This window comes from Protopterus annectens, chromosome 5.part0, assembly GCF_019279795.1.
Source record: "Protopterus annectens isolate FY-2018-M chromosome 5.part0, PAN1.0, whole genome shotgun sequence".
In the NCBI taxonomy this organism is placed as follows: Eukaryota; Metazoa; Chordata; order Ceratodontiformes; family Protopteridae; genus Protopterus; species Protopterus annectens.
In genome coordinates, this window is record NC_056735.1 from 1,657,236,897 (window position 1) to 1,657,250,671 (window position 13,775).

A 13,775-nucleotide genomic window follows, 5' to 3' on the forward strand; every position below is an offset into this window, starting at 1 on the left:
AATCTATAACAGTGACACCATTATATATGGGCTGCTATCTACTTTTATGGTGACTGCATATACTGGCCTTTTTACCACCATCATGTGCACAAACAAGGTAGATGACACTGTGGTCACCAGAAGTTACCTTGCACATACTATTGGTGTTAGAAATGTCTTATATGTGGGAATCATGGGAACAAACTGAGAGGATTAAAGGAACATTATAGATGATACTCTGGACATTGCACACCACCTGTCAGTTGAGCAATTGGTGGCACTTTCTCTTGATGTATCCACTATTCTGTTGACCAGGTGGCCTTGATAGCAATGTGTATAATCAAAGGCTGGCAGGACATGAGTGAAACAGACTGTGAGAAAGGGAGATACATCCAGTACAGCTGATATTTTGTAAATAATTATATGTCATTTGTAAATATCAACATGATTTATATAAGATGCCTGTGTTACAACTGTATTAGAACTGTATGTCATGTGTATATCAAAATGGTTTGTACAGACACGTGTGTTAAAAAGTTATAAAGTGCTTGAACTTAAAATGTAACTACATGCCCTACTGGAACAGAATAGAAACGTTCATGCACTATTGTAGCTGTTTAAATGTTTATATTTTAACAGTGGAAGCTGGAATACAGGAGGTTAACTTCAGAAAAATAGCTGAAGTTAAATTACTTTATGGCTATGCAATATAATATGGCATATTTCAGTTTTCAATGAGCTAGAGACATAATGTCTGTACTAGTGAGCTTTCTGTATTGTCTTTATGGCAAAATAAGTACTAATCTTGAAATATGGAGGAATGTAATTGTTTTATGACTTCCAGCATCTGCCAAAGATCTGAGGTTTATGTATTTTCACATGTAGATGCTAAATACTGCCAGATTCCAGCAGTGGGATGGAGTCAGATGACAAGACATTATGTCATTCTGCAAGCTATCCCAGCAGTAATATTTGAGATATTAATTTAAAAAGTCTCTTAGAGAAACTGGGCATTCTTTCTTGGGCCTGACAAGAACCATTCACCACAACATATGCCTTGCTATATAAGTAATTTTCTAGGGTATAGTAACTCTCTTAGATACACTCAGGAATATAGTGAAGCTTAGTTTAGATATTTTTCTTTATTTATTTGAGACTCTCTTTCATTGTTGTTTTAAATATTTCCTTTGATATTGAACTCTGATGTCACTGTGAATAATTACTAAGTATTTTCTTATTTTTATTATTTATTATTAAATATTATTAAATATATTTAAAATGGGCGGCCATGGTGGTGCATCAGTTAGTGTTGTCACTGCACAGCAAGAGGTTCTCTAGTTTGATCCTTGGCTGGGGTGCCTTCTATGCAGAGTCTGCATGTCCTCCCTGTGGTCGTGTGGGTTTCCTCTGGGTGGTCCGGTTTCCTCCCACATCCCAAAGACATGCTGTAGGTGGATTGGACACTCTAAATTGGCCCTAGGCATGAGTGCGTGCATGTGTGCCTTCTGTGGAAGGTTGGTCACCGGGCTGGCAACTCCACACTGTAAAACTCTACTGCCACTCATGAGCGGACAGGTGATCTGCTGTGGCGACCCCCTAACCAAAAAAAGCCAAAAGAAAGCTTAAATATATTTAAACCTTTCATTGTGGCTTATCTGTGTAGAGATATTTAAGTTTTGAGAGTAATTGCAAATTTATTTGGTGACACTGTGTAGGCCACTCCTAATAGCCTTGCTCTGTATTAATATTAATATTACACAGTAAGATTGAACACCCTTTATTAAGGGCCTTAAAATGTCTGACAAGGAGTTAACTGTTGGCAGTGGGAAATACCTTATAGTCTGGGCAGAGGGGGAATAGCTAGTAACCCTGTGCCAGCCTCTCCCAGGTGTGTGTGTGTGTGTGTGTGTATGTAAATCAAGGGTCCATGTCAGATGGATGAAAGCACACTTCAATGAAGACCACATTGCCGAGACAACTCCACCGATAGGATGAATCCCTGACAATGGTAAGTCAATGTATTCCGGAATGGAATACATTCCCATTTCCGTAATACACTCAAAAACCACATCACAACATGTATAGCAGTGAGGCAAGCCCCCCTGCACCCCCCATGTGGGGGGCAAGCCCACTACACCCCCCTACTTAAATATACCAACTCCGAGATCACACTACAGTGGGGAATGGGACCAACTCTCAGTCTGCACTACTTACTGTTGTCAGGGATTTGTCATGTCGGACACGTAAATCAAACCTCAAAGATTGTGTGTGTGTGTGTGTGTGTGTGTGTGTGTGTGTGTGTGTGTGTGTGTGTGTGTGTGTGTCAGCTACTTGGGCAGGTACACAAATCACTGGTTGGACAGGAGAGGGTGCTGGTAGATTCTGGCTTGGTCACTCAGCTGAGATCTCAACACTGTAGCTGTGCCAGTGGGGAGTCTTATTGGGGATTTGGAGAAAGAAGTTGAAACCAGCTCTGGATTGACTGTGGTCTCTGTGTGCTCTTAAGGGAAATTGCACTTGAGCCAGAGCGCTGCATCTGAAAATACTGCATGTGTGTATCTGCTATCTGCCCAGTGTATGCCCCCCCACTGTTGCCAATGGTGAGGATTGAGGCTCCTTGATTACTGGTCCAGTGGTCAGTTGTCACATTATTGGCGGCAGTGGTGGAATACTCACATATTGGGATTTAGTGGTGTGGATATTAAACTCCTGTAGCCTGTAAACAGTAGTCACTAAAGAAAGTGTTTGTACTGTCAAGTAGCCACAAAGTGAATATTCAGAGTTTCATATCAAAATAGTTTTTTTTTATTTTTTGCTAGCTTAGTTAGACAGGGAGAGCAGCAAGGATGTCAGCAGAGGATTATGGCAAGCTGACAAGGAGTCATTTGGCTGAGATGTGCCAAGACAAAGCATTGGTGCATGCCAACCTGACTAAAGCAGAAATTATTGCAGCCTTAACCACATCTGCATCACAGGCCAACAACAGGGAAAGCAACCAGCCTGAGCTTTTGATGTATGATTCTCAGAAAATGGACAGTTCAATTTTGCGTTAGAGGACTTACAAATCCATAAAGAGACTTGAACTGGTGGCCAAACATTTGGAAAGAGAATCAGCAGAGAGACTGTGGCAGGAGAAATAAATGGAATTAGAAGCAGCAGAGACTGAGACATCTGGAAGCAGAAAAAAATGAAAGTCAGAGTCAACATGAAAAGGAGATGCTGACTCTTCATTCATGGAGGTAATGAGGAAGGGAGTAAATGAACCGCAGAAGCAATAAAGGTCAATTAATTTCTTCCACAATTTACAGAGGGTGATAATTTAGATAATTGTATTTATATGTTTGAAAGGGTATGTTAACAGTATAATGTTGACTAAGGGCTCTGGGTACGGTTTGTGATTCCCTTACTCCATCGTAAAGCTGTAACTCTTGATCCTGGCTTTCCCACTGTTATTAAGCTAGCGACTGCATTTTCACCTGTTTTACTGCTACTTTAAGTGATTTCTGCATTGTACACTGTTTGTTGCACTTTAAGTTACTAATTGTTGCAAATTGTTTCTGTAGGCTACACACTAAAGTGCGATAGCCGATTTATAGCATTTATAGCATTTACTGTCTGTTGTTTTCCTTGTCTCTGTAAAAAAAACAAAAAAAAAAAAAAAAATCTCTTATTTTTCTGCCTTACTGAACTAGAGTAGTCCAGTTTCAGAGTTGCTGATCCCTGGGCTTTGTTTTTAGTTCCTGTTACTGATCCATTGCCTTATTTGGAAGGAGGGAAGTTTCTTTGCTTACCAGTGGGAGTGGGAAGCACTGAGCAACCTTTTTGTCTGATTTGGTGAAGTTGCAGCCAGAAACTAGTAGTCCATTGGTCGTTTTGGGCCAATTCCTAGCTCCTTTCAGCCCCCTGCTATAAAACACGCTAAATGCGCGTTTTTCAGCTTGTACCAACTCAGCACAGATCCTCGTGGTAGCCTGAAGAGTGATCCAAGCAGCAGAGAGCTAAAAGAGTGACTTTCTACCAGATATAAGTATTTTTGTGGCTTTCCCACTGTTATTAAGCTAGCGACTGCATTTTCGCCTGTTTTACTGCTACTTTAAGTGATTTCTGCATTGTACACTGTTTGTTGCACTTTAAGTTACTAATTGTTGCAAATTGTTTCTTTAGGCTACACACTAAAGTGCGATAGCTGATTTATAGCATTTATAGCATTTATTGTCTTTTGTTTTCCTTGTCTCTGTAAAAAAAAAAAAAAAAAAAAACTCTTATTTTCCCGCCTTACTGAACTAGAGTAGTCCAGTTTCAGAGTTGCTCATCCCTGGGCTTTGTTTTTAGTTCCTGTTACTGATCCATTGCCTTATTTGGAAGGAGGGACGTTTCTTTGCTTACCAGTGGGAGTGGGAAGCACTGAGCAACCTTTTTGTCTGATTTGGTGAAGTTTCAGCCAGAAACTAGTAGTCCATTGGTCGTTTTGGGCCAATTCCTAGCTCCTTTCAGCCCCCTGCTATAAAACACACTAAACGCGCGTTTTTCAGCTTGTACCAACTCAGCACAGATCCTCGTGGTGGCCTGCAGAGTGATCCAAGCAGCAGAGAGCTAAAAGAGTGACTTTCTACCAGATATAAGTATTTTTGTGGCTTTCCCACTGTTATTAAGCTAGCGACTGCATTTTCACCTGTTTTACTGCTACTTTAAGTGATTTCTGCATTGTACACTGTTTGTTGCACTTTAAGTTACTAATTGTTGCAAATTGTTTCTGTAGGCTACACACTAAAGTGTGATAGCCGATTTATAGCATTTATAGCATTTACTGTCTGTTGTTTTCCTTGTCTCTGTAAAAAAAAAACAAAAACAAAACAAAAAAAAAAACTCTTATTTTCCCGCCTTACTGAACTAGAGTAGTCCAGTTTCAGAGTTGCTGATCCCTGGGCTTTGTTTTTAGTTCCTGTTACTGATCCATTGCCTTATTTGGAAGGAGGGAAGTTTCTTTGCTTACCAGTGGGAGTGGGAAGCACTGAGCATCCTTTTTGTCTTATTTGGTGAAGTTTCAGCCAGAAACTAGTAGTCCATTGGTCGTTTTGGGCCAATTCCTAGTTCCTTTCAGCCCCCTGCTATAAAACACACTAAATGCGCGTTTTTCAGCTTGTACCAACTCAGCACAGATCCTCGTGGTGGCCTGCAGAGTGATCCAAGCAGCAGAGAGCTAAAAGAGTGACTTTCTACCAGAAATGTCTATCTGACATGGACCCTTGATTTACATACACACACACACACACCTGGGAGAGGCTGGCACAGGGTTACTAGCTATTCCCCCTCTGCCCTAGTTCCTTTCAGCCCCCTGCTATAAAACACACTAAATGCGCGTTTTTCAGCTTGTACCAACTCAGCACAGATCCTCGTGGTGGCCTGCAGAGTGATCCAAGCAGCAGAGAGCTAAAAGAGTGACTTTCTACCAGATATAAGTAGTTTTGTGGCTTTCCCACTGTTATTAAGCTAGCGACTGCATTTTCGCCTGTTTTACTGCTACTTTAAGTGATTTCTGCATTGTACACTGTTTGTTGCACTTTAAGTTGCTAATTGTTGCAAATTGTTTCTGTAGGCTACACACTAAAGTGTGATAGCCGATTTATAGCATTTACTGTCTGTCGTTTTCCTTGTCTCTGTAAAAAAAAACAAAAAAAAAAAAAAAATACTCTTATTTTCCCGCCTTACTGAACTAGAGTAGTCCAGTTTCAGCGTTGCTGATCCCTGGGCTTTGTTTTTAGTTCCTGTTACTGATCCATTGCCTTATTTGGAAGGAGGGAAGTTTCTTTGCTTACCAGTGGGAGTGGGAAGCACTGAGCAACCTTTTTGTCTGATTTGGTGAAGTTTCAGCCAGAAACTAGTAGTCCATTGGTCGTTTTGGGCCAATTCCTAGCTCCTTTCAGCTCCCTGCTATAAAACACGCTAAACATGCGTTTTTCAGCTTGTACCAACTCAGCACTGATCCTCGTGGTGGCCTGCAGAGTGATCCAAGCAGTAGAGAGCTAAAAGAGTGACTTTCTACCAGATATAAGTATTTTTGTGGCTTTCCCACTGTTATTAAGCTAGCGACTGCATTTTCACCTGTTTTACTGCTACTTTAAGTGATTTCTGCATTGTACACTGTTTGTTGCACTTTAAGTTACTAATTGTTGCAAATTGTTTCTGTAGGCTACACACTAAAGTGCGATAGCCGATTTATAGCATTTATAGCAATTACTGTCTGTTGTTTTCCTTGTCTCTGTAAAAAAAAAAACAAAAACAAAAAAATAAATAAAAACTCTTATTTTCCCGCCTTACTGAACTAGAGTAGTCCAGTTTCAGAACTGCTGATCTCTGGGCTTTGTTTTTAGTTCCTGTTACTGATCCATTGCCTTATTTGGAAGGAGGGAAGTTTCTTTGCTTACCAGTGGGAGTGGGAAGCACTGAGCAACCTTTTTGTCTGATTAGGTGAAGTTGCAGCCAGAAACTAGTAGTCCATTGGTCGTTTTGGGCCAATTCCTAGCTCCTTTCAGCCCCCTGCTATAAAACACGCTAAATGCGCGTTTTTCAGCTTGTACCAACTCAGCACAGATCCTCGTGGTGGCCTGAAGAGTGATCCAAGCAGCAGAGAGCTAAAAGAGTGACTTTCTACCAGATATAAGTATTTTTGTGGCTTTCCCACTGTTATTAAGCTAGCGACTGCATTTTCGCCTGTTTTACTGCTACTTTAAGTGATTTCTGCATTGTACACTGTTTGTTGCACTTTAAGTTACTAATTGTTGCAAATTGTTACTTTAGGCTACACACTAAAGTGCGATAGATGATTTATAGCATTTATAGCATTTATTGTCTTTTGTTTTCCTTGTCTCTGTAAAAAAAAAAAAAAAAAAAAACTCTTATTTTCCCGCCTTACTGAACTAGAGTAGTCCAGTTTCAGAGTTGCTCATCCCTGGGCTTTGTTTTTAGTTCCTGTTACTGATCCATTGCCTTATTTGGAAGGAGGGACGTTTCTTTGCTTACCAGTGGGAGTGGGAAGCACTGAGCAACCTTTTTGTCTGATTTGGTGAAGTTTCAGCCAGAAACTAGTAGTCCATTGGTCGTTTTGGGCCAATTCCTAGCTCCTTTCAGCCCCCTGCTATAAAACACGCTAAACGCACATTTTTCAACTTGTACCAACTCAGCACAGATCCTCGTGGTGGCCTGCAGAGTGATCCAAGCAGAAGAGAGCTAAAAGAGTGACTTTCTACCAGATATAAGTATTTTTGTGGCTTTCCCACTGTTATTAAGCTAGCGACTGCATTTTCACCTGTTTTACTGCTACTTTAAGTGATTTCTGCATTGTACACTGTTTGTTGCACTTTAAGTTACTAATTGTTGCAAATTGTTTCTGTAGGCTACACACTAAAGTGTGATAGCCGATTTATAGCATTTACTGTCTGTTGTTTTCCTTGTCTCTGTAAAAAAAAAACAAAACAAAAAAAACTCTTATTTTCCCGCCTTACTGAACTAGAGTAGTCCAGTTTCAGAGTTGCTGATCCCTGGGCTTTGTTTTTAGTTCCTGTTACTGATCCATTGCCTTATTTGGAAGGAGGGAAGTTTCTTTGCTTACCAGTGGGAGTGGGAAGCACTGAGCATCCTTTTTGTCTTATTTGGTGAAGTTTCAGCCAGAAACTAGTAGTCCATTGGTCGTTTTGGGCCAATTCCTAGTTCCTTTCAGCCCCCTGCTATAAAACACACTAAATGCGCGTTTTTCAGCTTGTACCAACTCAGCACAGATCCTCGTGGTGGCCTGCAGAGTGATCCAAGCAGCAGAGAGCTAAAAGAGTGACTTTCTACCAGAAATGTCTATCTGACATGGACCCTTGATTTACATACACACACACACACACCTGGGAGAGGCTGGCACAGGGTTACTAGCTATTCCCCCTCTGCCCTAGTTCCTTTCAGTCCCCTGCTATAAAACACACTAAATGCGCGTTTTTCAGCTTGTACCAACTCAGCACAGATCCTCGTGGTGGCCTGCAGAGTGATCCAAGCAGCAGAGAGCTAAAAGAGTGACTTTCTACCAGATATAAGTATTTTTGTGGCTTTCCCACTGTTATTAAGCTAGCGACTGCATTTTCACCTGTTTTACTGCTACTTTAAGTGATTTCTGCATTGTACACTGTTTGTTGCACTTTAAGTTACTAATTGTTGCAAATTGTTTCTGTAGGCTACACACTAAAGTGCGATAGCCGATTTATAGCATTTATAGCATTTACTGTCTGTTGTTTTCCTTGTCTCTGTAATAAAAACAAAAACAAAAAAAAAAAAAACCTCTTATTTTTCTGCCTTACTGAACTAGAGTAGTCCAGTTTCAGAGTTGCTGATCCCTGGGCTTTGTTTTTAGTTCCTGTTACTGATCCATTGCCTTATTTGGAAGGAGGGAAGTTTCTTTGCTTACCAGTCGGAGTGGGAAGCACTGAGCAACCTTTTTGTCTGATTTGGTGAAGTTGCAGCCAGAAACTAGTAGTCCATTGGTCGTTTTGGGCCAATTCCTAGCTCCTTTCAGCCCCCTGCTATAAAACACGCTAAATGCGCGTTTTTCAGCTTGTACCAACTCAGCACAGATCCTCGTGGTAGCCTGAAGAGTGATCCAAGCAGCAGAGAGCTAAAAGAGTGACTTTCTACCAGATATAAGTATTTTTGTGGCTTTCCCACTGTTATTAAGCTAGCGACTGCATTTTCGCCTGTTTTACTGCTACTTTAAGTGATTTCTGCATTGTACACTGTTTGTTGCACTTTAAGTTACTAATTGTTGCAAATTGTTTCTTTAGGCTACACACTAAAGTGCGATAGCTGATTTATAGCATTTATAGCATTTATTGTCTTTTGTTTTCCTTGTCTCTGTAAAAAAAAAAAAAAAAAAACTCTTATTTTCCCGCCTTACTGAACTAGAGTAGTCCAGTTTCAGAGTTGCTCATCCCTGGGCTTTGTTTTTAGTTCCTGTTACTGATCCATTGCCTTATTTGGAAGGAGGGACGTTTCTTTGCTTACCAGTGGGAGTGGGAAGCACTGAGCAACCTTTTTGTCTGATTTGGTGAAGTTTCAGCCAGAAACTAGTAGTCCATTGGTCGTTTTGGGCCAGTTCCTAGCTCCTTTCAGCCCCCTGCTATAAAACACGCTAAACGCACGTTTTTCAGCTTGTACCAACTCAGCACAGATCCTCGTGGTGGCCTGCAGAGTGATCCAAGCAGCAGAGAGCTAAAAGAGTGACTTTCTACCAGATATAAGTATTTTTGTGGCTTTCCCACTGTTATTAAGCTAGCGACTGCATTTTCGCCTGTTTTACTGCTACTTTAAGTGATTTCTGCATTGTACACTGTTTGTTGCACTTTAAGTTACTAATTGTTGCAAATTGTTTCTGTAGGCTACACACTAAAGTGTGATAGCCGATTTATAGCATTTATAGCATTTACTGTCTGTTGTTTTCCTTGTCTCTGTAAAAAAAAAACAAAAACAAAAAAAAAACTCTTATTTTCCCACCTTACTGAACTAGAGTAGTCCAGTTTCAGAGTTGCTGATCCCTGGGCTTTGTTTTTAGTTCCTGTTACTGATCCATTGCCTTATTTGGAAGGAGGGAAGTTTCTTTGCTTACCAGTGGGAGTGGGAAGCACTGAGCATCCTTTTTGTCTTATTTGGTGAAGTTTCAGCCAGAAACTAGTAGTCCATTGGTCGTTTTGGGCCAATTCCTAGTTCCTTTCAGCCCCCTGCTATAAAACACACTAAATGCGCGTTTTTCAGCTTGTACCAACTCAGCACAGATCCTCGTGGTGGCCTGCAGAGTGATCCAAGCAGCAGAGAGCTAAAAGAGTGACTTTCTACCAGAAATGTCTATCTGACATGGACCCTTGATTTACATACACACACACACACACACACCTGGGAGAGGCTGGCACAGGGTTACTAGCTATTCCCCCTCTGCCCTAGTTCCTTTCAGCCCCCTGCTATAAAACACACTAAATGCATGTTTTTCAGCTTGTACCAACTCAGCACAGATCCTCGTGGTGGCCTGCAGAGTGATCCAAGCAGCAGAGAGCTAAAAGAGTGACTTTCTACCAGATATAAGTATTTTTGTGGCTTTCCCACTGTTATTAAGCTAGCGACTGCATTTTCGCCTGTTTTACTGCTACTTTAAGTGATTTCTGCATTGTACACTGTTTGTTGCACTTTAAGTTGCTAATTGTTGCAAATTGTTTCTGTAGGCTACACACTAAAGTGTGATAGCCGATTTATAGCATTTACTGTCTGTTGTTTTCCTTGTCTCTGTAAAAAAAAAAAAAACCTCTTATTTTCCCGCCTTACTGAACTAGAGTAGTCCAGTTTCTGAGTTGCTGATCCCTGGGCTTTGTTTTTAGTTCCTGTTATTGATCCATTGCCTTATTTGGAACGAGGGAAGTTTCTTTGCTTACCAGTGGGAGTGGGAAGCACTGAGCAACCTTTTTGTCTGATTTGGTGAAGTTTCAGCCAGAAACTAGTAGTCCATTGGTCGTTTTGGGCCAATTCCTAGCTCCTTTCAGCCCCCTGCTATAAAACACGCTAAACGCGCCTTTTTCAGCTTGTACTAACTCAGCACAGATCCTCGTGGTGGCCTGCAGAGTGATCCAAGCAGCAGAGAACTAAAAGAGTGACTTTCTACCAGATATAAGTATTTTTGTGGCTTTCCCACTGTTATTAAGCTAGCGACTGCATTTTCACCTGTTTTACTGCTACTTTAAGTGATTTCTGCATTGTACACTGTTTGTTGCACTTTAAGTTACTAATTGTTGCAAATTGTTTCTGTAGGCTACACACTAAAGTGTGATAGCCGATTTATAGCATTTATAGCATTTACTGTCTGTTGTTTTCCTTGTCTCTGTAAAAAAAACAAAAAAACTAATTTTCCCGCCTTACTGAACTAGAGTAGTCCAGTTTCAGAGTTGCTGATCCCTGGGCTTTGTTTTTAGTTCCTGTTACTGATCCATTGCCTTATTTGGAAGGAGGGAAGTTTCTTTGCTTACCAGTGGGAGTGGGAAGCACTGAGCATCCTTTTTGTCTTATTTGGTGAAGTTTCAGCCAGAAACTAGTAGTCCATTGGTCGTTTTGGGCCAATTCCTAGTTCCTTTCAGCCCCCTGCTATAAAACACACTAAATGCGCGTTTTTCAGCTTGTACCAACTCAGCACAGATCCTCGTGGTGGCCTGCAGAGTGATCCAAGCAGCAGAGAGCTAAAAGAGTGACTTTCTACCAGAAATGTCTATCTGACATGGACCCTTGATTTACATACACACACACACACACACCTGGGAGAGGCTGGCACAGGGTTACTAGCTATTCCCCCTCTGCCCTAGTTCCTTTCAGCCCCCTGCTATAAAACACACTAAATGCGCGTTTTTCAGCTTGTACCAACTCAGCACAGATCCTCGTGGTGGCCTGCAGAGTGATCCAAGCAGCAGAGAGCTAAAAGAGTGACTTTCTACCAGATATAAGTATTTTTGTGGCTTTCCCACTGTTATTAAGCTAGCGACTGCATTTTCGCCTGTTTTACTGCTACTTTAAGTGATTTCTGCATTGTACACTGTTTGTTGCACTTTAAGTTGCTAATTGTTGCAAATTGTTTCTGTAGGCTACACACTAAAGTGTGATAGCCGATTTATAGCATTTACTGTCTGTTGTTTTCCTTGTCTCTGTAAAAAAAAAAAAACCTCTTATTTTCCCGCCTTACTGAACTAGAGTAGTCCAGTTTCTGAGTTGCTGATCCCTGGGCTTTGTTTTTAGTTCCTGTTATTGATCCATTGCCTTATTTGGAACGAGGGAAGTTTCTTTGCTTACCAGTGGGAGTGGGAAGCACTGAGCAACCTTTTTGTCTGATTTGGTGAAGTTTCAGCCAGAAACTAGTAGTCCATTGGTCATTTTGGGCCAATTCCTAGCTCCTTTCAGCCCCCTGCTATAAAACACGCTAAACGCACCTTTTTCAGCTTGTACTAACTCAGCACAGATCCTCGTGGTGGCCTGCAGAGTGATCCAAGCAGCAGAGAACTAAAAGAGTGACTTTCTACCAGATATAAGTATTTTTGTGGCTTTCCCACTGTTATTAAGCTAGCGACTGCATTTTCACCTGTTTTACTGCTACTTTAAGTGATTTCTGCATTGTACACTCTTTGTTGCACTTTAAGTTACTAATTGTTGCAAATTGTTTCTGTAGGCTACACACTAAAGTGCGATAGCCGATTTATAGCATTTATAGCATTTACTGTCTGTTGTTTTCCTTGTCTCTGTAAAAAAAAACAAAAACAAACAAAAAAAAAAAACTAATTTTCCCGCCTTACTGAACTAGAGTAGTCCAGTTTCAGAGTTGCTGATCCCTGGGCTGTGTTTTTAGTTCCTGTTACTGATCCATTGCCTTATTTGGAAGGAGGGAAGTTTCTTTGCTTACCAGTGGGAGAGGGAAGCACTGAGCAACCTTTTTGTCTGATTTGGTGAAGTTTCAGCCAGAAACTAATAGTCCATTGGTCGTTTTGGGCCAATTCCTAGCTCCTTTCAGCCCCCTGCTATAAAATACGCTAAACGTGCATTTTTCAGCTTGTACCAAATCAGCACTGATCGTCGTGGTGGCCTGCAGAGTGATCCAAGCAGCAGAGAGCTAAAAGAGTGACTTTCTACCAGATATAAGTATTTTTGTGGCTTCCCCACTGTTATTAAGCTAGTGACTGCATTTTTGTCTGTTTTACTGCTACTTTAAGTGATTTCTGCATTGTACACTGTTTGTTGCACTTTAAGTTACTAATTGTTGCAAATTGTTTCTGTAGGCTACACACTAAAGTGCGATAGCCGATTTATAGCATTTACTGTCTGTTGTTTTCCTTGTCTCTGTAAAAAAAAACAAAAACAAAAAAATAAATAAAAACTCTTATTTTCCCGCCTTACTGAACTAGAGTAGTCCAGTTTCAGAGCTGCTGATCTCTGGGCTTTGTTTTTAGTTCCTGTTACTGATCCATTGCCTTATTTGGAAGGAGGGAAGTTTCTTTGCTTACCAGTGGGAGTGGGAAGCACTGAGCAACCTTTTTGTCTAATTTGGTGAAGTTTCAGCCAGAAACTAGTAGTCCATTGGTCGTTTTGGGCCAATTCCTAGCTCCTTTCAGCCCCCTGCTATAAAACACGCTAAACGCGTTTTTCAGCTTGTACCAACTCAGCACAGATCCTTGTGGTGGCCTGCAGAGTGATCCAAGCAGCAGAGAGCTAAAAGAGTGACTTTCTACCACATATAAGTATTTTTGTGGCTTTCCCACTGTTATTAAGCTAGCGACTGCATTTTCGCCTGTTTTACTGCTACTTTAAGTGATTTCTGCATTGTACACTGTTTGTTGCACTTTAAGTTACTAATTGTTGCAAATTGTTTCTGTAGGCTACACACTAAAGTGCGATAGCCGATTTATAGCATTTATAGCATTTACTGTCTGTCGTTTTCCTTGTCTCTGTAAAAAAAAAACAAAAAAAAAAACTCTTATTTTCCCGCCTTACTGAACTAGAGTAGTCCAGTTTCAGAGTTGCTGATCCCTGGGCTTTGTTTTTAGTTCCTGTTACTGATCCATTGCCTTATTTGGAAGGAGGGAAGTTTCTTTGCTTACCAGTGGGAGTGGGAAGCACTGAGCAACCTTTTTGTCTGATTTGGTGAAGTTTCAGCCAGAAACTAGTAGTCCATTGGTCGTTTTGGGCCAATTCCTAGCTCCTTTCAGCCCCCTGCTATAAAACACGCTAAACGCATTAAGTTCATGTCT